Source organism: Dromiciops gliroides, chromosome 2, assembly GCF_019393635.1.
Source record: "Dromiciops gliroides isolate mDroGli1 chromosome 2, mDroGli1.pri, whole genome shotgun sequence".
In the NCBI taxonomy this organism is placed as follows: Eukaryota; Metazoa; Chordata; class Mammalia; order Microbiotheria; family Microbiotheriidae; genus Dromiciops; species Dromiciops gliroides.
In genome coordinates, this window is record NC_057862.1 from 501,114,365 (window position 1) to 501,136,976 (window position 22,612).

The following is a 22,612-nucleotide window of genomic DNA, read 5'->3' on the forward strand; positions in this document are numbered from 1 at the left end:
ACCATATTAGTCATTTTGTATAAGAAAAAATGAATAAAAGTGAAAATAGCATGCTTCAGTCTGTTTTCAATCAATATCAGTTCTTTCTTTGGAGATGGATAGTATGCTTTATCATTAGTCCTTTGGGATTGTTTTAGATCATTGTATTGCTGAGAATAGTTAAGTCATTCACAGTTCTTCATCAAACAATATTGCTGTCTCTGTGCATAATGTTCTCTTGGTTCTGCTCACTTCACTATACATCAATTCATACAAGTCTTCCAGTCCTGGGCATTCTTTCAAAGTGCTTTCCAGAAAGGTTAGACCATTTCACAGCTCCACTTACTGTCCATTAATTTAGGGTGCCTGTCCTCCCTTCTTCTCTTCTATCATTTTTATTTTTTGTTATCTTGCCAAAAAACAGAAGTTGTTTGATTTGTTTTTTTCTTGTCAATGATTTGGTCCTTTTTTCCTCTTATGGCTGTTGATTGCTTCCTTTCTTTTGAAAACTGCTGTTTATATCCTTTGACTATCCATTTGAAATAGCTTTCTAATTGGTCCTCTAGACAAAAACTTCTTAAACTCTGAGTTGCAACTCCATATGGGGTCATGTAACTGAATGTGAGGGTCACAAAAATTTGTCAGTAAATGTTTGATTTGTATATCTGGAATAGCTTAAAATTTCTAGGTTGAAAAGTTTTGGGGATCGGAAAAAGTTTAAGAAGTCTTAATCTAGACTCTAGGCTCTCTCTTTTCCAGTCTATTTACTATATAGCTGTCTAATTAATCCTGTACTCCTAAAACCTAGATTTGATCATTTCACTCCCCTGGTCAAGAAAGTTTCAGTGGTTCCTTATCCTTTCTAGGACAAAATGCAAACTCCTGTCTGACATTTAAGACCCTTCACAATATGTCCCTAATCTGCCTTTCCAAACTGCTGTACTCTACATGCCAATGTTTTTGCCTTTATTTACATGTGAAATTACATTTCTCTCCCCCATGCCTTTGCTTAGGCTAGACTTTGAATTTCTAGCTCCTTTCAAGACTCAACTCAAATTATACTTTCTACAGAAAATTATTTGATCTTCTCAGTTGCTGGCACATTCAGTGGCTCCTCCCCCCGCCCCAATTTTAGGGCTCTTTTCTGGCCCTCCATTTAAGAAGGCACCCAGGCCAGCCATGTCTTCATTCATCAGACTGTACTCTGGATTTTCTCTACTTTGCAGGATAATAAGGTACTTTCATTTTCCTCAAATCCCTTTCTGCTTTCTTTTGTGTTGTCTTACCTCATTAGAATGTAAACTCCACAGAACAGGGGCTGTCTTTCTATTTGTATCCCTAGAAACACAGTAAGCCTTAATAAATGTTTGTTAATTGACTGACTGAATTGAATTGTAAATAGGGTTAGATGCATGCCTAACAAGTTCTAATAATGATTACTAGGTCATATTTATCTCTGGCTTTAATGAATATTTCCTGGAATTTCAATTATTGATTATTTAATCATACTTGATGATTCTTTAAACCATATTTGGTGTTTCAGGGCTATTGATTAAAAGGTGGCAGTGGGAAATCTTTGCCTATATGAGGTCCATAAGAAATTTGGAAAAAGCTCCCTTATTTCCAAATACTCCCTGTATCCATCTTACTATCTGATTTAAGTTTTTTCTTACTAGTAGATATTTAATAAATACTCTTTGATTGATTGATTATCATTGCCTGAAATTCCACCCGATTTGCAACTAATCAGTTACTCACACCTTTGTATGAATTAATTTAATTGCTCACCTCCTTTACCATTCCTAGCTAACATCAGGGAATATGAATTTTGACATGAACATAGAGTCAGGAGAAAGAGGTAATTTTGGATATAGGACAGGCCTGGATATGGCATTAGAATAAGTGCATTCCAATTAGTAGATGTACCACAAATGTTTGATGAATATATGAATGAATGAAAATGTCAACTTTTCTTTATCTGCTCCCATTGATCAATTAAATCAACCAACAAGTATTGAATAAGCACCTACTAATGCCAGGCACTGTGGTTTTTAAAAATTTTTATTTTTGATGTATGCCCACACTTTGCTTGGTTTACTTTTTTATAGTAATACAAAATAAATCCCCACATTATCCATGTCAAAAAAAGAAAGAGAAAAAGAACATAAATGTTTATCTACATTCTGAGTACATCAGCTCTCTATCTAGAGGAGGATAGTATATTTAGTCATTCATCCTTTCAAATTATGGTTGGTCATTTTTTGGGGGGGTGGGGCAATGAGGGTTAAGTGACTTGCCCAGGGTCACACAGTAGTGTCAAGGGTCTGAGGCTAGATTTAAATTCAGGTCCTCCTGAATCCAGGGCTGGTGCTCTATCCACTGTACCACCTAGCTGCCCCCTATGGTTGGTCATATTGATCAGAGTTGCTAAGTCTTTCAAAATTGACCATTTTTACAATATTGTTATTATTGTACAATTTATTCTGCTCGTTCTTTTTACTTCACTTTGCATTAGTTCATACAAGTCTTCCCAGGTCTCTCTGGGAAAATTCCCTTTCCATCATTTCTTATAGCACAGTAGTGTTCCATCACATTCATATACTATAGAACTTATTCATTCATTTCCCAATTGATGGGCATGCCCTTAGTTTCTAACTCTTTGCCACTACAAAAAGAGTTGTTATAAATTGTTTAGTACATGTGGATCATTTCCTTCTTTCTTTGATATCTTTAGGAAACAGACCTAGAAGTGGAATTGGCTGGTCAATGGGCATGCAGTCTAATAACTTTTTTGGGCATAGTTCTAAAGTGCTTTCCTGAATGACTGGATTAGTTCATAGAATTACTAACAGTGTATGGGTACACCTGTTTTCCCAATTTCCTCCTGCATTTATATTTTCCCTTTTTTATCATCTTTGCCAATGTGATAGTGGGAGTTGTTTTAATTTTCATTTCTCTAATTATTAGTGATTTAGAGACTATTTTCTTATGGTTATTGATTCATTTGGATTATTTCTGAAATTTTCTTTGATCATTTATCAATTGGGGGAATGGCTCTTATTCTTACAAATTTGACTCCATTTCTTATGTATCTTAAAAATTAGACCTTTATCAGAGAACTTTTCTTGCCAGTTTCCACCAGTTTCCTATCTCTCTTCTAATATTAGCTATATTGATTTTGTGTGTATGAAAAGTTTTAATTTAATGTGATCAAAATGATTTATTTTACCTCCTGTGAACCATTCTATTTCTTGTTTGTTCATGAATTTTCTCCTTATCCATCAATCTTACATGCAGTTAAAAAAATACAACAAATCTTATTAAAATGGGGGGTGGGAGACTATTAGGTGCTGAGGATAACAAAGACAAAACAAAATCCAGGCCCTATCCTCAAAGAGGTTACTCTCACTTGATATTCTTTTCTTTCTCTGTTCCCAATATCATTTCGAATTCCCTCTGCTAAAGTATACATACCTGAAAGTAAAATCTTTTATTCAACACTATCAGGGAGTCTAACACCAGAGTGAATCTGACTCAAATTAACCCAAGAATTTTCCTTCTGAAAAGGAGCTTGTGTGACTCTGATCAAGTCCCTTAACTTCAGTGACCTACATTTTTTTTTATCTGTATGACATGCAATTGTTTTTATGTTCTATTAATTTGCTTATGAGATTACCTTTTATGTATAAATCATGTACCCATTTTGAGTTTCTCTTGTAAACAGTGAGAATGTTGGTCTACACCTAGTTCCTGTCAGACTACTTTCCAGTTTTCCCAATAGTCTTTTTGTTTTGTTTTGTTGACCAGTGAGTTCTTACCCCCAATAGCTGGGATCTTTGGGTTTATCAAACACTAGATTACTGATCTTATTTGCTTCTGTATATTGTATACACAATCTGTTCCACTGATCTACCTTTCTATTTCTTACTCAGTACTAAATTATTTTGATGATTACTATTTTCTAGTATAATGTGAGATCTAGTACCATTAAGGTCTGTTACTTTCGACTTTTAAGATTGATTCCCTCATTTATTCTTTACTTTTTGTTCCTCTGGATGAATTTTGTCATTCCTTTTTCTAGTCCTATAAAGTGAATTATTTGGTATTATGATTAGTTTGGCATGGAAGAAGTAAATTAATTCAGGTAGCATAGTCATTTTTATTATAGTGAGTCACCCTACCTCTGAGCAATTAATATTTTCTCATTTGTTTAGATCTGTATTTAGTTGTGTGAAGAGTGTATTGTAATTGTGTTCATAGAGTTCCTATGTGTGTCTTGGAAAGTAGATTACCAAATATTTTATATTGTATGTATAAATTTCTCTTTCTATCTGTTCCTGCTGGATTTTGCTGGTAATATGAAAGAATGTGGATGATATTCTGGGTTTATTTTATATCCTTCAACTTTGGTGGAGTTAATTATTTCACATAGGTTTTTTTGGTTGACTCTCTAAATCATCAAATCAAATGTAAAAAGTGAGTTTTGTTTCCTCTTTGTCTATGCTTATTGCTTCAATTTCTTTTTCTTGTCATTACTACAGGTAGCATTTCTAATACAATATTGAATAATAATGTTTGTAATGAATATCTTTGTTTCACCTCTGAACATATTGGAAAAGACTTCTAGCTTATCCCCATTACAAATGATACTTGTTCTTGATTTTAGATAGATTCTACTTATCAATTTAAGGAAAGTTCCATTCATTCCCATGCTTTCTAATAAAACAAAAACACATATGAATGGGTGTTGTATTTTGTCAGAAGTTTTTTATGCATCTAGTGAAATGATCATATGATTTTTGCTTTGTTATTAATATGGTCAATTATATTTACGATTTTCTTAATATTGAACAAGCCCTGCATTTTTGTTAGGAATTAAACTCCTTTATAATGTATGATCTTTGTTGTATATTGCTGTAGTCTTCTTGCTAGTATTTTATTTAAAATTTTTGCATCAACATAGAAAATAATCTCTAATTTTCTTTCTCTTTTTTTTGACTCTACCTGGTTTATCAAAGTATCAAAGGTACTAGGTATCAAAGTATATTTGTGTCATAGGAAGAATTTGGTAGGACACCTTTTATTTTTTTTCAAATAGTTTTTGCAATATTATCTTTAAATGTTTGGTGGAATTCACTTGTAAACCTTTTTAGTAGCAGTTTTTTTGGCGGGGGGAAGGGGGATTTTTTTTTCTGATAAAGTATTTTATTTTTTTCCAGTTACATGTAAAAATAGTTCTCAACATTTGTTTATATAAGCTTTCCGATTTCAGATTTTTCTCCCTCCCTCTCCTCCCTCCTCCCCTCCTCCCTCCTCCCTCCCCTAGACAGCAGGTAATCTGATATAGGTTTTATATATATATATATACACACATACACACATATACATATATACACTATATATATATATATATAATAACATTAAACATATTTCTGCATTAGTCATGTTATAAGAGAAGAATCAGAGCAATGAGGAAAAACCTTAAAATAGAAAAACAGCACCAAAAACAAAAGAAATAGTATGGTTCAATCAGCATCTATACTCCACAGTTCTTTTCTTTTCTGGATTTGGAGATCAGGAAGGGGGATGTTTTTAATCCAGAAAAAGGGCATAATCTCGAAAGGTGGTTTTTGTGTGGAATTAGCCAGTGTAGCAATGTTCCTAATTCTGCAAGTATGGGAGCTGGAGAAAAATGATTGATTCCTTAGAATCAATGGAAGTAGATTAGGTTCTTGAAGTAATTTTAGACATCATCTAGTCTAATTCTCCCAGTTCAAGGATAAGGAAATCGAGGCATAGAAATTGAGTGAAAGGTTAAGCAAATATGAAGTAGAATAGCTTTTTGATTTTCTTACAAAATATATTCTTTCCTGGCCTCATTCCCCCCTCCAAACCTCTTCCCCACTCTCCCCGTTTCAATCAACAAATCAACAACAACAAATCATTTCATTTTTTTTGTTTTTTTTGTTTGTTGTTTTTGTGGGGCAATGAGGGTTAAGTGACTTGCCCAGGGTCACACAGCTAGTAAGTATCAAGTGTCTGAGGCTGGATTTGAACTCAGGTCCTCCTGACTCCAGGGCCAGTGCTCTATCCACTGCGCCACGTAGCTGCCCACCAACAAATCATTTCTAAAAGCTCTGTTCTTCTAACAATTCACCCTGGGAGGAACATCTTCAAATTTGGTTACTATGGTGATGCCAAACTAGGCACTTTTTTGTATGACAGGGGCCCCAAGTTTTTAATTACAGTGGTGGAAATCTACCTTGGCCCAGCTTTCTAGTTCCTAGTAGATTATACCTCTGGTGAGAAAAATGAACAAAAAGAAGGCCTAGAGAAAGAGGCATCCAGAATATTCTCTTATTTGTTTTGCTAGTTTGTCATTTATATCTGGCTAGAGGTGGTTGAGGCAAGTTTTAATATGCCAAATCATTTGTAATTCAGTAGACCTAAGTCCTGTTTTTGAAAGCAGGTACCTTGAGCAAGGCTCAGCGTAGCAAAGCATGTTGGCCAATCTCATTTAACAATTTGCTTCAAGGAGTCCACCTTTCTTTTAGCTCGACCATTTGCTCTAAGGGTTTTGAGGTGTGATGGTTGCAACTTGGATGATATTTCTTTCCATACATTCCTTAAATTCAACTGAGACAAATGCAGACCCATTACTAGAAATAAGTGTCCAGCAATCCATGGGCTACAAATAATTGGTGCAGGGCTGTGCTAATTGCAGCAGACATTTATGGGTCTAGAAATACTTTGGGTCATTCTAAGAAGAATTCAATTACAATTAAGCAATTCTTTGCCTGGAATGGTTTTGAAGAATCAATATGGATTTTTGACCAAAACTTCTTGGTCACTTCCCATGGGAAAAGTGGGTTATGCTGAATAGCTTGGCATTTACTATGTTCCTTTCCTTTCTTTTTCAATATCAGAATCAATTCTTCATGACCAAACATAGCTTCAAGCCAATGTTTCTGTGCAAAAAAAAAAAAATTCCCAGATGTTGCTCTGAGTCGAGCGGTCAAGAGAATGTGCTGACCAACTTGTAGAATAAAAATATTTTCCTCAGAAAAGATGTACTTTTATGGGTTGATAGCACATATTGATAGCTTAGAAGAGGTCTGAGTTATTCAGATAGTTTTTCTGTTGTTTACCTGCTCTATACTCAGTTCAAGACTGAGGTCAACGTGGTATCTCAGACAATTAATCATGAGATTTGATCAGCATCAAGATGTCTCCCAGGGATGGCTCCCATGATCAAAACTTTCAGTCTTGGGAGCACAGCACAATCTGAAATCCATATTGACCTTTGGCTCAGCATTCAATATTGCTCTTCCCATGTTTTTAAATGTGAGATATGATAAGTACTGAAAAGAAGATACCAGGGTTGAATATGTGGTAACAATTAAGGTGCTAAGTAGTGTCAGAGAGTGGATAGTGAGATGATCTGGGAGTTGGGCAGACCTGGGTTCCTATCTTTTTTCTGATACATTCTGGTTATGTAAACCTGAGCAAATCACTTAACTTCTTTTTGCCTCAGTTTTTTCAAATTTAAAACTTTCTGAGACAATAGTGTGAAAGGTAACACTGCAGATTTGGGATACCCTTTTCCACTAAGTTCCCTCAATCCATTCTCTGATCTGTCCTGACCAAACTGAAGAGAGGTGCTAATGGGGGAATATATCAACTGTGCTCTCACTGAAGAATCATACCTTTCACCTTGATATATATTAAACTCTGATTAATCTTTGTTAGAGACTGCTAGGTGGTAAAGTGGATAGAGCCCTGGACCTGGAATCAGGAAGCCCTGAGTTCAAATATGACCTTAAACTCATACTAGCTGTTTGACCCTGGGTGAGTCACTTAACCTCTTTCTGCCTCCTTGAATTTCCTAAACTGGAAAATGAGGATAATGATAACATTTACTTCCCAGGGTTGTTATAAAGATCAAATGAGATATATCTAAAACACTTAACAGAGTGCCTGACACATAATAGCTGCTTAATAAATGCTTATTTCCTTCTTAATGCCTCCTGCAACTAGGAATGTAAGATTCAGAAGAATGCCTTATTTCCATTCATGGGGGTTGGGTGTGGGTGTGGGTGTGGGGGTATGGGGGAGGGGATCAACATGGCAGGAGGAGTTCCTTATGCCAATAAAAATCACAGATTAAAAAAAAAACAAAGTGGGGTCTAAGCAAAGTCTTGGAGATCTGGACTATATTCCCACTTCTTTTGCATTATTCTTTTCCTTCTGGTAATTCCTCCATCCTTATTGTCTCTTTTTCTAATTAGTGGGTTCTTCCCCTTAACCTCTACTTAAGGAAGAACCCATGTCAGTTATTCTCACTTCATACCAGGCTTGGGTCCATGATTCTCTGGGTTACATTTCTACCTCTCCTATACCTGCCCCACCTCTTATAGCTTCCTTTTATGTGTTTTCTTCTCCCATTAGAATGTCAGCTTCTCCAGGGCAGGGGCTGGCTTTCTTTTTGCTTGCATTTGTATTCCCAGCTCCTAGCAAAGCTCCCAGTGCAGAGTAAGCCCTTATCTGGAGGCCCAGTTTTCTTATCTGTAAAGTGGGGATAATAATATTTGCATTGCATACCTCAGGAGGTTGTGAGGAAGACACTTTGTAAACCTTAGAGCACTCTATCAATATTCTACTTATTTGTATACAAGCTGTATACTCTCTGCCCCAGTAGATAGGAAGTTTCTTAAAAGTGGGGACTGTGACATTTTTCATTTTCATATCTACATCGTCTAGCCCGTTGTCTTGCTTAATAAATGTGTCTTGGACTGCACTGAATTCCAGGCTTTGGGCAGATGTTGAGAGTACCCATAAGGCTGAGATCACAAATCTAGTGAAGCTGAAATGTAAAGAAAAAGGTTCATTTTTAGCTTCCCAGTGAATTAGATCAATGGCTGTATCCACACAGAAGGATTAAACAGTTCCTAGATATTTCTTCTTAGAGAATACCCTGAGCTGGAGGGGTCCCTTAAATTGGGACAAAATACCTTGAATATTCAACCAATCAAGCAACAAGCATTTATAAAGCATCTCTTATACACCAGGCTCTGTGCTAGGTGATGGGGATATAAAGACAGAAATAAAACACTCATTTTTCCTAGGATCTAATATTCTAGTGAGGAAGACATGCAAATAAATACCTGTGTGTATATGTGTGTGCAGGTGCATGTTTATGCATACACACAAACATAATATATATACATATTTACATATATGTACATAATACACAATACATATAAATGCAAGGTAATTTGGTGCAGTGGGGATCAGAAAAGATCTTATATAGAAAGTAGCATTTGAATTGATCTTTGTAGGAAAGGTGAGGTCATAAGAAATAGTAGTGAAGAGGGAGAGCATTGGAGGCTTAGGTGACAGAGGTGTAAAAGCATGGAGATGAGAGATAGAATATTGTGTGTGAAGAGCATCAGAAATCCAGTTTAACTGGACCACAAAGTGTCCATAGAATGACCATACAGTGACCATATAATGAAGACAAGCTAGGTAGCTCTGTGCATTAAGTAGTAGGCCTGGAGTGAGGAAGACTCATCTTTCTGAGTTCAATTCTGACCTCAGACACTTACTAGCTTTGTGACTCCGGGCAAGTCATTTAACCCTGTTTGCCTCAATTTCCTTATCTGTAAAATGAACAGGAGAAGGAAACAACAAACTACTGTAGTATCTTTGCCAAGAAAACCCCAAATGGGGTCATGAAGAGTTTGATATGATTGAAAAATGACTGAATAGAAATTACAACAATGTATAATCAGTACAGAGAGATAGGTTGGGACCAAGTTGTGAGGACTTTGCAATGCTGACCAGAGGAGTTTGACTCAAAAGAGGACCCTGTTTCTTAGAAGTGTGTACCAGCTCTTTCCTAAGATGCTTCTATGTTGCTCCCTGGGGATGATGAATGATATTTTTGTTTGTTTGTTAAGGAGAAATAATGTGCATTCCTAATCTACTGTCTAGCAATATCAATGGACAGAGTGATCATTGTAATCCTGAAGGGTGCATAGCTGCTTCAAAAACTTGGGCAAAACCTTTTTGAGAAAACAATGTGGAAGATAATGCTGCTCATATAGTATTCCCCTCTCCCACCAGGTTCCCTTAACCTCCTTTTTGAATCAGTTTTGATGAAACTAGAAAGAGGTACTGATGGTGACTCAAATTCGCTGTGATCTTACTGGAGAACCAGGTCTTTAACTTGGGCTGTCCAACTTGGTATGTATTAGATTTTGTTCAGTCTTTGCTAGAAACAAGTAGGTGGTATAGTGAGTAAGAATGCTAGACTTGTATCAGGAAGACCCGTGTTCACATGCTTGTTGGCTGTGTGACCCTGGGTAATTCAGTTAAACTTTGCCTCAATTTTCTCAAGTGTAAAATGGGAAGAATAATATCACCTGCTTCCCAGGGTTGTTGCGAGGATCAAATGAGATAATATTTGTAAAACACTTAGCACAATCCCTGGTACATAATAGGTGCTATATCAATGCTAGCTATTGTTGTTATAAATTATATGTATGTATGTATATATGTGGGTATATATGTATGTATGCATGCATATATCTCTATCTAGATGGTGGTTTGCAAACCTCGAAGTACTATATAGATGCCAATTCTTACTATTCTTTTGACAGGTGTCAATTGAACAAATTTAACCCAGAAATAGATCAGAAAACACTTTGTGTTGGAGAAAACTGTCTTCATAGATTCTAGAGATTCCAATAGGTGGAGGGGAAGAGATATTCATCTTGGGAATCTGGGTTGTATAGACAGGAAAGGGAACCTTGTTTCATGTAAGAAACCAGGCTGCAAGACCTTTCAAGTGCCTCATCACCATGTTGACAATGGATCGATCAGAGCTGAGAACAGGGCTCCCAGGCTGTATCTTGAAGTATTAAGCTGGAGTTCCTCATTCTGCCCTTAAAGTATTCTCTCCCTTCCAACAGTCCTTTTCCTCCTTCCCTCCTTTCCTTCCTCCCTTCCTCCCTCCCTCCTTTTCTCCCTCCCTTCCTCCCTTCCTCCAACTCTCCTTTCCTCTCTCCCTTCCTTCCTTCTTTCCTCTCTCCCTTCCTTCCTTCCTTCCTTCCTTCCTTCCTTCCTTCCTTCCTTCCTTCCTTCCTTCCTTCCTTCCTTCCTTCCTTCCTTCCTTCCTCCCTCCCTCCCTTCTTTCCTTCTTTCTTCTTTCATTTCTCCCTCCCTCCCTCCCTCCCTCCCTCCCTCCCTCTCTCTCTCTCTCTCTCTCTCTCTCTCTCTCTCTCTCTCTCTCTCTCTCTCTCTCTCTCTCTCTCTCTCTCCCTCTCTCCTCCCCAGCAGCTCTTCCTGCAGCTGCTCCTCCCAGAAGCTTCAGCTTCCATGGGGATTGCCAGGAGAATGATTTCAGGGATGTGGTAATGTCTGGTGTCTGGATTGTCTCCATGGGGCTAAGAAATGAGAGCATATGGTTTGGAACATATGAGAGACAGGACAGTGCTGCACACCAGCACAGGGTGTCGCTTCCTTTGTATTGAAGACACATCTTGTCAGGTGAAAACAGTATATGTAAAAAAATTTAAAAAATTTTAAATCCACAGAGAATTCTTCTCTTCCAAAGATCCAAATTATTCGGCTGAAAAAATATTACGGATTCTGTCAAATGAACCTAGTTATATTATTCATCTAAGATATGTTTATTTTATATGCCTCATCCCCCCATGGGTGCATGTGTATATGTGGAGCAGCATTTAGGAGAATAGTGGCAGATGTCAGATGCAGAAGTGTCCAGTTTACTAGCTGGTGTTTCAGTGTCTGCTCTGATGCCAAACAAAGATCAACAGCTGTCAGCCTGTTTTTTATTTAGGATCTCACAATCCAGATTTTTCTGCCCAGGTCCATCCACAGGCTCTGACTGGGAGGCATGTGCAGTCATGCTCAAATTTTTTTTAGCTTGAAGACCTTTGGCCCATGTACAGCGAGGCTAGGATGCTGAGCGGTGCCGGTGCAGGCACACATTGGGATAGTTCTGTCAAACTTGGCCCTAATTGGGATCTGAAGTGGGTCCATTATCCAGCTCCATAACCCGAAGGGAACAGTTTTGAGGAATGCTTGTTTGGCTTCTCTTCCTCCAGGCTGCATTTAGTACAGGAATCCCAATATCCCGGCCTTCCACAAGACACCTGATTGCAGTTTAAAGGGTCCTGTTTTAGCAGTCCTGATCATCAGTTGGTCACTCTTTGTTTCAAATAAATCACATTCTGTGAACATAGAGCATGGATTCAGGGCTTTATTTTCTCTCCTATGCTGATAGCAATAAACAATTGATTTCCTGTCCAGAGTCAGGCAACCTAGTAAAATTAGAAGAGCAAAAAATAATATTGTAATTGTAGTCATCTTGGTGAGGGGAGGGGAGAGTGCAGTGTCAGGGGCATAGACCATCACCATTCCCATTTCTGAACCTTTGCTTGTTCTGTTCCCACTCACTTGTAATGAACTAGTCCTAGCTATATCCTGCCCATCCTGATAAGATTCTATTTACCTGCCATCCTCACCTCTACATTATAGCCTTCCCTGATAAACCTCAGGTCATATTGGTTTTTTTTTCCTCCTCTTAATTCTTAATTGTATTGGTTGCTTGTTACCACACAATTTAATGTTGTCTGATTATCATATATGCTGCTTTGCTCTCTGTTTCATAGGCATAAGGCTTTTAGATGACAAACACATTAATAGAAAGGACCATTTGGTATCTTTTTGTGTTTTTCCACAGATTTGGAGAAGTCTCTGGGGTGGGGTCGAGATGTGATTGCTTTTCTAATATTTAAATAGTTATCCTTTAGAAAAAGAATTAGATTTGTTCTATGTAGTTCCAGAGGGCAGACTAGCTCTAGAGAGTGGAGTTACAAGGAGGTAACAGGAGTTACTAGCACTAGAGAGTGGAGTTAAAAGGAGCATGACATTAACAGATTTATATGGCAACTGGACATTTACAAGGCACTTTCCTCCTGACTCCTCTGTAAGGGAGACAGCAGAAGCATTCCTATTCCCATTTTACAGATGAAAAATCCGAGGCTCCGAGAAAGGAAATGGACTAAATCCAGCCTCATTAAGCTTTTTGTTGTTAATTCATTTCTCAGTCCTGTCTGACTTTTTGTGTCCCCACTTGGAGTTTTCTTGTCAAAGACACTGGAGTAGTTTGTTATTTCCTTTTCCAGTTCATTTTACACATGAGAAAACTAAGACAATCAGGGTTAAGTGACTTGCCCAGGGCCACAGAGCTAGTAAGTGTCTGAGGCCAGATTTGAACTCTGGAAGAGGAGTATTCCTGACTCTAGGCCCAGTGCTCTATCCACTGTTCTATTCAGCTGCCCCTCTTTAAGGTATAGAGCCATTATTGGATGTACTTTTACCTGGGGTAAAAACAATTGAAGTTGGTTAAGGCTGTTGGTACATCTGAACCAGAAGAGGATGTTGTGCATCCCTTATCTCTACAAGGATTGGGAGAAGGCAGCTAGGGAGATAAATGTCATGGTGATGGGATCTTGGCAAAATGCCTGGCACAGAGAAAGTGCTTATAGACTGAGGATTGATCCTGGGATGGTGGTTGTGCCAAGTGCTGGTTTGGGCTGTAGGACCTTGGATGTGGCAGCTAGGTTATGAAGTAGCACAGGCAGGGAAGGAGAAGGTGTGATGGTCATGATGGGAAAGAAACTCATCCATCTCCTTTATGGAGGTCATATATCCTACTTTGTGTCAGTGCCAAGAGCTAAAGCCCTGCTCACCCTATACTCTTACTATGTGCTAGGTACCATGCTAAGTGCTGGGGATACAAAAAGAGGCAAAAGATGGTCCCTGCCCTCAAGGAGCTCATGATCTAATGGAGGAGGCAACAAACAAAAAAATACATAGAAAAATACTGTATTCAGGATTAATAGGAAATAATTAACACAGGAAAGACTCTAGAAATCAATGCAGTTGGGAAAGACTTTTTTGTTTGTTTGTTTGTTTTTGGTGAGGCAATTTGGATTAAGTGACTTGCCCAGGGTCACACAGCTCGTAAATGTTAAGTGTCTGAGGCCGGATTTGAACTCAGGTCCTCCTGAATCCAGGGCCAGTGCTCTATCCACTGCGCCACCTAGCTGCCCCTGGGAAAGACTTTTTTGTAGAAGTAAGTGTCAAGACTATTGCTCAAACCCAAGCCTTCTGAGTCCAAGATCAGCATCCTTTACCATATACTAGGTTGCCTCTGAATTTCAGAAGGGTCCTCTTCTGCATATGGCTTTTGTGGCCACCATTTGTGAGGTGCCAGTTGCTTTGCCTTCCATCACATAATGCTGTAGGAGGCAGGTAGGTGGCTGAGTGAATGGAGTGCTGGGCCTGGAATCAGGAAGACCTGAGTTCAAATCTGGACACAAACACTTAGGAGCTTTATGACCCTGGTCAAATCACTTAACCCTGTTTGCCTCAATCAACTGGATAAGGAGGTTTATCATTCATCATATTCATATCAGAATCATCTTCTATGCTTCAGATCTGGGGATTAAGTGACTTGCCCAGGGTCACACAGCTAATAAGTGTCAAGTGTCTGAGGTCAGATTTGAACTCAGGTCCTCCTGAATCCAGGGCTGGTGCTTTATCCACTGTGCCACCTAGCTGCTCTCACAGTCTTAGTCTTTTTTTTTTTTAATTTTAATTTTTTTTTTTGGCAGCGCAATGGGGCTTAAGTGACTTGCCCAAGGTCACACAGCTAGTAAGTGTCAAGTGTCTGAGGCCGGATTTGAACTCAGGAACTCCTGAATCCAGGGCCGGTGCTTTATCCACTGCGCCACCTAGCCGCCCCACAGTCTTACTCTTAATCCAATCTTACCTCTCATCCTCAGGGACTGCAATATTCATGTTGGAGTCCCCTAAAACACTCTAACCCCTGGGCTCACAAACCTCTTCAACTCTCATAACCTGTATTTCCACTTTATTTCAGCTATCCACAAAGTTGAGGGCACTATGGTCTTTACTACTCCCCCCAAATTATTTTACCTCTATAATCTTGCATTCTGAAATTCCCCTAAATGATTGAAATTTATTCACAAAATCATAAAATTATAGAGTTGGAAAGAATTTTAGCAAGCACCTAATCTAACCCACACCCAAAAAGAACTCCTACCTTAGCATATGATTAAATAAACATTCCCCAGAGAGCTAGTCTTCCTCTTCTATCTCCCAAGGCAGCCCAATTCATTTGGAGGATAACTTTAATTGTTAGGAATTTTTTCTTGTCATGAAGCTTAAGTTTGACTGTTTGTTACTTCTATCACACTTACACACACACACACACACACACACACACACACACACACACACACATGCACGCACAAAGCTATATACAAGATAAATAGGAAACAATGAACAGAGGGAAGTTACTGGAATTAAGAAAGGTTGGGGAAGGCTTCCTATAAAAAGTAGGATTTTAGCTAGGACTTAAAAGAAGCCAGGGAGGTCAGTAGTCAGAACAGAGGAGAGAGACTATTCCATGCATGGAAGAGAGAGAATGCCCAGAGCCAGGAAGACAGTGTCACTGGATCAAAGAGGACTTGTTGAGGAGTAAGGTATAAAAAGACAGGAAAGAGGAGGGGGCTAGGACATGAAGGGCTTTAAATGCCCAACTGTATTTCCTATTTGATCATAGAGGCAATAGGAAGCTACTGGATTTTGTTAAGTGGGACAGGGGGTGACATGATTAGACCTATACTTTAGGTAAATCACTTTAGTGGCTAAATCGAGGGTAGATTGGAGTGGGGAAAGACTTGAGACAGGCAGATCCATCAGTAGACTATTGCAATAATCAAGGAATGAGGTGAAGGGAACCTGTAGGAGAACAGCGATAATGTTAGAGGGGAGAAGGGGACATATTGGAGAGATGTTGCAAAGGTGGAATTGACAGACCTTGGCAATAGATTGAATCTATGGGGGATGAGAGAGAGGGAGGAGTCCAGGATGATTCTTGCCAGCATGAAGGACTGAAAGATGGCATTACATGGTATAAAGTAAGAGGGAAGGCTTTTTTTTTGGGGGGAGAGGAGGGTATGGGGGAAATATAATGAATTCCATATGACATCCTCTCAGATACTTGAAGCCAAATGTCCTGTTCAAGCCAAGTCTTCTCTTCTCCAAGTCTTTAGCTCTTTGAGTTGATCCTCAGGTGCCATGCACTCAATGTCCTTTATCCTAAGGGTTTCCCTGTTCTGGACACACACTTCTCAACATAGTGAGGTCTGAACACAGTATTACAGATGTTTGAATGGGGTAGAATAGAGAGTATAGTTCAAAATAAGAACTTCTCCTTATTCCTGGAATAAGCTGTGCCTCTCAATACAGTCCAAGAGCCAGCTTTTTGTGGCAGTCACATCATATTGTCCACTCATTTTTAACTTATAGTTCACTAAAATCCTGAGATCTTTTTCAGACAAACTGCTGTCTAATGATACCTTCCCTGAACCTTATGGTTGTAAAGTTGAGTTTTCCTTTTTTTTTTTAACCAAAGTATAAGATTTGACATTTTCCACACATTTTTCCATATTTAATTTCCATTTATTAGAGTCAGCCCAAATGCTCTAGCCTTGAAGCTGTGCTTTGTGCCTTGAGATCTTTTTGGTTTCTGACTGATGTCTAGTGTGTTATCTATCATTCTCAGATGGTTTTGTGCCATGTGAAAATAAGATAATTTTATCTATGCTTTATCCATGACATTGATAACAATCCAAAACACATCACTAGGTCAAGCACAGATCCTTGGGGTACTCCCATTGGGGACCTCCTGCCCATTGGGCCCTTTGAGTGCTTTTGAGCTTTAGTGCCTCCCTAGCATAAAGTACAAAATCCTACATTTTGCATTCAAGAGCCTTCAAAATCTGGCTCTATTCTACCCTTCCAGGATCATTACAAATGACTCCATTTTATGAACTCTGTACTCCAGCCACACTGATTTGTTTACTCTTTCCCATACATGACATTCCATCTTCCATCTCCCAGCCTTTCTGTTTTGTATAGGTTATACTCTTCCCTCATCCTCTGTTTGGAATCTCTAGCTTCCTTCAAAGATGATCTGTTAGTGCTCTCTCCCAGTTATTTTGTATTTACTTTTATGTCAATGGGTGGCTTCTTCCCAAGGAATGTAAAACCCATGAAGGCAGGGCCTACTCTAGTTTTGTCTTGTATTTCTACCACTTCGAATAGTGCCTAACATATGGTGGATGGCTAATGAAGGGCTATTGGTTGATTGAATCCAGCAAATCAGTGAGATCTGAATTTATTTGTATATCAAATATTAAATATATCTATTCTATGAGGATAGTATGACACACTATATAAAATCCTTTGTTAAAATATAATGAAACTGGGGGGCATCTAGGTGGCGCAGTAGATAAAGCACCGGCTCTGGATTTGGGAGGACCTGAATTCATCTGGCCTCAGACACTTGATACTTACTAGCTGTGTGACCCTGGGCAAGTCACTTAACCCTCATTGCCCCACAAAAAACCCCAAAACAATAACAATAAAACAATAAAACACAAGTAAACTGTGTGTTTAACATTCCCCTTATTTGCCAATTTAGTAACTTTGTTAAAAAAAAAAAAAGGAAAGGAAATAAAATTCGAGTTGCAGGACACGTTCTTAATGAAGCCGTAATGGCTCTTTGCAATCCCAATTTCTTTTTCTAAATAGAGTCTGTCTATAAGGATCCATTCTAGAATTTTCCTGGGAATCCAAATCAAGTACGCTGACCTAGACTCAGCAGATTATTATCTTCCTTACTTCAGTGGAGTGTTATATTTGAAGTTAAAAAGGCCTTTGTTTGAAATTTGCCCCTCCTAATTACAGTGTGTATCCTTAGGTAAATCACTTCACCTCTCTAGGCCTACTTCCTTATCTATAACCTAACTCTAGTCCCAGTCCTAAATCAGCTTTTCCTGATTTCAATTTCAATACTCTTTCCATTACTCCAGGTTGCCTCTCAAAAAACTAGGTCTGTTGGATCCATTACAAATTCATATTATCTCATTATCAACTGGTCTCTTCTGCTGTACAACAATCTTCACATTCTTTTTGATTGACTAGCATATTGCTCATGGGTAGTTATTCCAAACTCTGTCCTCTTCCTTAAGACACCAATATCACTCTACTACCTCTATCTCAGTATATGAACTTTATTACTTTACTGAGAAAATTGAAGTCATTCTTTAAGTTACTTTATTTACCTTTCTTCTTAATACCTTAAAATACCTCTATGGATTCATCTATCCTTTGGTCCTCCAATATATAATCTCAGAGGATGTTTGTTCTTCTCTTTAATAAAAAAAAATTACATTTACTTTTTTATCACTTAACAGAATGTTTTTCTCTCACACCTTTTTTGCCTCATTGAGAAAAAAAGAAAAACAAAACCATTGTAACAAATACACATAACCAAATAAAAATAAATTCTCATACTTGACATGTCAAAAAAAAAAGTCTCAATTTGTACCTTGAGTCTATCACTTCTCTGTTAGGAGGGTAGCAGACTTTGTTATTGGTCCTGATGGATGATTATGTTGCTCATATTTCTTAAAGCTTTCAAAATTGTTTGTCTTTACAATTTTGCTGTTATTGTATAGTTTTCCTTGTTTTACTCCCTTCACTCTGCATCAGTTCATAAGTCTTTGTGATTTCAATTTTTTTTTTGAGGGGCAATGAGGGTTAAGTGACTTGTCCAGGGTCACACAGCTAGTAGATGTCAAGTGTCTGAGGCCAGATTTGAACTCAAGTCCTCCTGAATCCAGGGCTGGTGCTTTATCCACTGTGCCACCTAGTTGCCCCTAGTCTTTGTGATTTCTTATAGCACAATAGTACTCTATTACAGCTGGGGAATGATTGAACAACTTATGGTATATGAATACCATATGGTATAAATTCACATATCATAATTTGTTCAGTCATTTCCCAACTAATTGGTACCATCTTAGTTTCTAGTTCTTTGCCATCACACACACAAACAAAACTGATATAGTAATAATAATACTTCATATTTATATAGTGCTCGCTATGTGCCAGGCACTGTGCTAAGTACTTTATAACTGTTATGTTATTTGATCCTCACAATAACCCTTTGAGACAGGTGCTATTATTACTCCCATTTTACAGATGAGAAAACCAAGGCTGAGGTGACTTGAGGCTGGGTTGAACCCAGGTCTCCAGAACTCTATCAACTGCACCATTTAGCTTTCTCTTTCTCTCTCTTTCTCTCTCTCTCTGTCTCTCTACCCCCCCTCTCTCTCCATGTACATGAGCATATTTGTATGTATATATACATATCTATCAGTCATCTATTTATGTCTATCATCTATCTATCTATCTATCTATCTATCTATCTATCTATCTATCTATCTATCTATCTATCTATCTATCCATCTATCTATCCTCATCACCATTTCTCAGTGAATTGATCAATAAACATTTATTACATATCTACTTTGTGTCAGGCATTGTGCTAAGTGTTGGGGATAAAAGAGTCAAAAGATTGTCCCTGTCCTCAACATCACTGAAAGTTAGATATCTCCACCTAATTATCTTATTAGCACTTCAAACTCAACATATCCAGAACTGAACTAATTTTCCTACCCCTAATGCCCTTCCAAACAGTCGTTTCTAATCATGAAGTATTTCTAGGCATTTCTTTCTCCTTCATCCACTATAGCTAACTTACAATTCATGTTGATTGTACTTCCATAATATATCTCATATTCATCTTATTCTTTCTATTCACATAGCTACTATCTTAATTTAGGTACCCATTATTTCTTTCCCAGACTATTACAACAATCTCCTCATTAGCCTTTCTTCCTCTAGTTTCTCTCTGGTCTAAGCTTCCAAAATAATTTCTCCAAGGTACAGGGCTTAGCATATCACTGGCCTGCTTGCTTTGAGGACAAAATAGAACTTTTTCAGTTTGGTTTTGAAGGCCTTCTATAATCTGGCTTTAGTCTACTTTTGCCGATTTATTTCATATAACTTCTCTTCACATATTCTACATACCCATAAAATCTAATTACTAGTGATTCCTTCCACTTAACAATTCATCTCTTGCCTCCATGCTGCTAGGTGGTACAGTGGATAGAGCACCAGCCCTGGAGTAAAGAGGACTTGAGTTCAAATTCGACCTCAGATACTTAGTAGCTGTGTGACCCTGGACATGTCACTTAACCCTGTTTGCCTCAGTTCCTCATCTATAAAATGAGCCGAAGAAAGAAATGGGAGACTACTCCATTATCTTTGCCAAGAAAACCCCCAATGGGGTCCCAGAGAGTCAGACATATAAGAAATGACTCAAAAACAACTCTTTACATAATCTACAATCCCACCAAATCTGATTATAACATTCCATCTCTTGCCTCCGTGCATTTACATCATCTTTTCCCCATGCCTGAAATGAACTCTTTTCTCATCTTAGCTTCTGAATCTTTCTTAAAGGTTCAGCTCAGATACCACCTCCCCTGCAAAGCCTTTCCTTACTCCCTCTTTGTTGGCTTTCTCTGTCATCAAATAGCTTTGCATTTACTTATCTGTATGTGTGGTCCATGGTGCAATAGAATGGATTGTAAGCTCCTTGAAGACAGGGATTCTTGTCATTTTATATCAGTAGTTTAGCAACATATGAAAGATAGAATAGAGAAGGGAAAGTGGGGGGATGGATTGTTGGGAGGCTATTGCAAAAGTAGGAGTGGGTGATAGGGAGAGCCTTTATAAGGATATTGGCAGCATGGAGAGAATGGGACCTTTGTGAGAGATCATTGCACTTCCAAGTTTCTAAGGAGAAGGTTGTGTGGCAAAAGGGGTTTGGAGAAGAAAGGAAGGTAGCCAAATGAGAATGAGAAGGAAGTTATGAAAATGATTTGGAGGATTTTGGAATTGTGAAGCAGGTCAGAGACAAGAGGAGAATTCTGAGAGAATTTGAGGAGTAAAAAGGAGGAGGAATTTGAGAGAACTTGAAGAAAAGTTGAAGGAGAATGACTCAAGATGAAGGAAGAGAAAGAGAGACAGAGAGACAGAGACAGAGACAGAGAGAGAGAGAGAGACAGAGAGACATACAGAGAGAGAGAGACAGAGAGAGAAAGACAGAGATAGAGACAGAGACAGAGGAGAAGGGCTCAATCTGAAGGAGGAGTAAGATTGGGGACAAGTATCTGAGGAGGAGAAAGACAATAAGAAAGAGAAGATAGTTAATAGGGTAAAGTAAGCTTTTTTAAAAAATAAGTTTAAAGGAAGGCTAAAATTGATAAGAAGTTAGTAAGAAAAGAGAAAGAAATTTGGGTGCTGCTCTCAAGAGCTGCTTTAAGAAAGCTGAGCTGGTGCTAATTGGTGCCAATGAGGTGAGTTGTAATCATCCACAAGAAGTTTCAAAGACAGACTGAAACTCTCATTTCCAGTAAGTATGTAGAGCAAAGAGAATTTTGTGATGACTAACACTGAGTGTGCAGTGTTTGGATTTCTGCTACAATCAAGTGACTGCTATTTTTGCTCAATGTACAGGTGGGTTTCCCTCCTAGATTCAATCAGTCAACCAACAAGTATTTATTAAGCACCTGTTTTGTGCTGATACTTGTGGCAGGCATGGAGATACACATACAAAGGATGAATGATCCCTGCTTACAGTGAGCTTACATTCTAGTGAGGTAAACTATATAAGTATATAAACTATATACCGCATAAGTGCAAAGTTAATAAACATACATACAAATATACACATATAATATATGTGAATATATATGCCTATATATTCATTTTATAGTAGTTAAATACAAGATACTATGGGAAGGGGGCACTAGCATTTAATGGGGGAGTTGGGGGAAAGTTCATGTCGAAGATAATATTTGAATCAAATTTTTCTTTTAGGGGCAATGGAGGTTAAGTGACTTGCCCAGGGTCACACAGCTAGTAAGTGTCAAGTGTCTGAGCCTGGCTTTGAACTCAGGTCCTCCTGAATCCAGGGCCAGTGCTTTATCCACTGCGTCACATAGCTGCCCCCTGAATCACATTTTAAAGGAAGAGAAAGACCCTACAACGTGCAGGTAAGGAGGAACTGAATTCTAGGCAGGGGAGAAGGCTAGTGAAAAGGTATGAAAATGAGAGATGAATATTTTTTTTTGTTCTTTTTTTTGTTGTTGTTTTTTTAGTGAGGCAATTGGGGTTAAGTGACTTGCCCAGGGTCACACAGCTAGTAAGTGTTAAGTGTCTGAGGCTGGATTTGAACTCAGGTACTCCTGACTCCAGGGCAGGTGCTCTATCCACTGTGCCACCTAGCTGCCTCAAGATGAGTGCTTTTTGAGAAACAGACAAGGTGAGTGATTAGTTTATAGCACTGTGTGTGTGTGTGGAGAGAGGCCAGTGTAGGGCTCATTGAGGCTAGAAAGGTAGGTTGGGGCCAGGTTGTACAGGACTTTAAAAGCTAAACAGAGGAGTTGGTTGAGCAACTGGAGCTTGTTGAGAAGTCACACGATCAGATCTTCACTTAAGGAATATTCTTTTGGCAGCTTTGCACAGAATGGACTGGAGTGGTGAGAAACTTGAGACAGGGAGACAAATTAGGGGGCCGTTGCAATAATCT